We start from the raw sequence: 3,944 nt of genomic DNA on the forward strand, positions 1-3,944 counted from the left end.
AAAAAAAAAAAAAAAAAAAAAGCGCTATACAACAGCAACAGCATCAAAAAGAATACTTAAGAATAAATTTCACTAAGGAGGCAAAAGACTTGTACACTGAAAAAAAAGTACTGTTAAAAGAAATTAAAGACACAAACAAATGGAAAGACCTCCATGTTCATGGATTAGAAGACTTGATGTTAAAATGTCCACACTACCCACAGTGATGTATAGATCAATACAATCTCAATGAAAATCCCAACAGCATTTTTTACAGGAACACAAAAACAATCCTAAAACCCAAACAGAACCAAAAAAGCCCCCAAATGTAGCCAAAACGATCTCGAGAAAGAACAACAAAGCTGAAGACCTCAAACTTCCTCATTTCAAAACATATCAAAACAGTATGGTACTGGCATAAAAACAGACATACAGACCAACAGGACAGAACAGAAAGCCCAGAAATAAACCCAAGCATACAAAGGCAACTGATTGCCAAGAAAGGCGCCAAGAATTCACAGTGGGAAAAGAACAGTCTCTTCAATAAATGGTACTAGGAAATCTGGGCAGCTATATGAAAAAGAATTCAAATTTGACCCTCATTTTACACGATACATAGAAGTCAACTCAAAATAGATTAGAAGCTTTAAAAAGACCTGAAACTGTAAAACTCCAAGAAGAGAATATGAGAGAAAAGCTTCAAAACATAGACATGATTTCTAGGATTTGACACCAAAAGCACAGGCAACAAGCACAAAAACAGACAAGTGAGACTACATCAGGTGAAAAGTTTCTGCAGAGCAAAGAGAACAATCAACAGAGGAAACAGGCAACTTATGGAATAGGAAAAAGTATTTGCAAACTATACGTCTGCTAAGGGGCTAAAATCCACAATATATAATGACTCCTATAACTCAACAGCAAAAATAAATAAATAACCTGCTTTTAAATGGGCAAAGGACTTAAAAAGCCATTTATTCAAAGACAACATATAAAAGGCCAAAAGGTATATAAGCAGATGCTTACCATCAGTAATCATCAGGAATATGCAAATCAAAATCACAATGGGATACCATCTCACACCAGTAAGAATGGCTATTTAAGGGAACATTTAAATATTGTTGGTGGAAAAGTAAATTAGTTAAGCCACTATGGAAAACAGTTTGGAGATTTCTCAAGAAACTTAAAACAGGCCAGATGTGGTGGTTCACAACACTTTTGGAGGCTGAGGTAGGAGGATCACTTGAGTCCAGGAGTTTGATGCTGCAGTGAGCTATGATCTCACCACTGCACTACAGCTCAGGTGACAGAGCCACATCCGGTCTCAAAACACAAACAAACTTAAAACAGAGGTACTATTCGACCCCACAATCCCATTACTGGGTATATATCCAAAAGAAATAAATCATTGTACCAAAAAGATACATGCACTTGTATGAATGACCATTATCCAAAAATAACAAGTGTTGACAAGGATGGAGATACTGTAAACCCTGCACACTGTTCATAGGAATGCAAAATGGTGCAGACACTATTTAAAAAAAAAAAAAGTTTGGAGATTTCTCATAAAACTAAAAATGTAACTACTGTATGTTCCAGAAATCCCACTTCTGCATCTTTATCCAAAAGAACTGATAATAGGTTTTTGTTTGTTTGTTTTGAGACAGTCCTACTCTGTCACCCAGGCTACAGTGGAATGGCACAATCTTGGCTCACTGCAACTTTCGTCTTGCAGGTTCAAGTGATTCTCCCACCTCAGCCTCCCAAGTAGCGGGGACTACAGACATGTGCCACCAGACCCGGGTAATTGTTTTTATATTTTTAGTAGAGACGGCGTTTCACCATGTTAGCCAGGCTGGTCTCAAACGCCTGACCTCAATTGACCCACTCGCCTCAGCCTCCCAAAGTGCTGGGATTACAGGTGTTGAGCCACCAACATGGATTTTTGAGGAAATATTTGCACTCATGTTCACTACAGCAGTGGTCACAACCTTTTTGGCAGCAGGAACTGGTTTCATGGAAGACAATTTTTCAGTGAGTGACGGGATGGTTTCAAGATGAAACTGTTCCACCTTAGATCATCAGGCATTACATTTTCACAAGGAGAATGTAAACTAGATCCCTCACATGCACAGTTAACAACAGGGTTGATGCTCCTAAGAAAATCTAACACCACTGCTGATTTGACAGGAGGCAGAGCTCGGGCAATAATGCTTGTTCACCTGCCATTCACTTGCTGCTGTGCAGCCCAATTTGTAACGGGCCTCGGACTGACAGTGGTCCATGGCCCAGATGTTAGGGACCCCTGCATTACAGCATTATGTACAATAGCCAATATGTGGAAACAATCTAAATTTCCATCAACAGACGAATGGATAAAGAATATATGCGCTCTCTCTCTCTCTCTCTCTCTCTCTCTCTCTCTCCACACACACAATGGGACGTTATTCACCCTTAAAGAAGGAAATTCTATTGTGCTGACAACATGGATGAACCTTAAGAACATTATAAGTGAAATAATGCAGTCACAAGAGGCCCAATACTATATGATTCCACTTTTATGAGGGATCTAAGATAAAGTAGTCAATCTCATAGAAGCAGAAAGTAAAACGACGGTTGCCAGGGGATGAGAAGAGGTAGAAATGAGGAGTGGAGGCTGGGTGCAGTGGCCCACACCTGTAATCCCAGCACTTTGCAAGGCCAAGGTGGAGGACTGCTTGAGGCCAAGAGGTCAAGACTGTAGTGAGCTGCGATCACAACACTGCACTCCAGCCTGGGCAACAGAATGAGACCCAGTCTCTACAAAAATAATACAAAATTTTAAAATTAGCCAGGAGTGGTGGCAGGTGCCTGTAGTCCTAGCTACTCAAAAAGCTGAGTGAGAGGCTCATTTAAGTCCAGGAGGTCAAGACTGCAGTGGGCCATCACTGTGCTGCTGTACTCCAGCCTGGGCCACAAAGCAAGACCTTGTCTTTAAAAAAAAAAAAAAAAAAAAAAGCAGTTGCTATTCAATGGGTATTGTTTAAGCTATCTGAAATGAAGACGTTCCAGAGATCTGTACAACATTGTGCTTACAGTTAACAATACTGTACTGTGCACTTAGAAATTTGTTAAAAGGGTAATACATAATAAAAAATATTATGTATTTTTTATTACAATAAAAAAATTTTAACCGTTATGCTTCAAAAGACACTATCAAGAAAGTGAAAACAACCCACAGTATTGGAGAAAATATTTTCAAATTATCTAACTGATAAAAGCCTAATATCCAGAACATATAAAAAACTCTTAAAACCCAACAATAAAAAGGCAACTCAACTAAAAATCAGGCAAAAGATCTGAAGACATTTCTCCAAAAAATATATACAAATGGCCAATAAGCAGACGAAATGATGCTCAACATCATTAGCCAACAGACATGCGAATTAAACCATGAAATACTGCTTCACACCCACCAGGACAGCTACAATCAAAAAGACAGTATGAAGTGTTATTGAAGACCTGGAGAAACTGGAACCCTCATATACTGCTGATAGAAATGTAAACTGGTAAGGCTGCTTTGGAACATAGTCTGGAAGTTCCTCAAATGGCTAAACATAGAGGTACCGTATAGCTCAGCAATTTTTCACTCCTAGACACATACACATATACACAAAAGAAATGAAAACAAATGTCCACATAAAAACTTGCACACGGGCCAAGCGCGGTGGCTCATGCCTGTAATCCCAGCACTTTGGGAGGCCAAGGTGGGTGGATTACCTGAGGTCAGGAGTTCAAGACCAGCCTGGCCAACATGATGAAACCCCATCTCTACCAAAAATACAAAAAATTAGCTGGGCATGATGACGGGTGCCTGTAATCCCAGCTACTCGGGAGGCTGAGGCAGGAGAATCACTTGAAGCCAGGAGGCGGAGATTGCAGTGAGCCAAGATCATGCCACTGCACTCCAGCCTGGGCAATAAGAG

General features: G+C 39.9%; 1 protein-coding gene across 3 annotated transcripts in view; it reads right to left on the minus strand.

Annotated features, from left to right (window-relative positions):
- ZNF148 (zinc finger protein 148) overlaps positions 1–3,944 on the minus strand; it is a 148,815-nt gene that overhangs the window by 120,572 nt on the left and 24,299 nt on the right. The window lies entirely within an intron of this gene.

This window comes from Cebus imitator, unplaced genomic scaffold (genome assembly GCF_001604975.1).
Source record: "Cebus imitator isolate Cc_AM_T3 unplaced genomic scaffold, Cebus_imitator-1.0 Scaffold588, whole genome shotgun sequence".
NCBI classification, from domain to species: Eukaryota; Metazoa; Chordata; class Mammalia; order Primates; family Cebidae; genus Cebus; species Cebus imitator.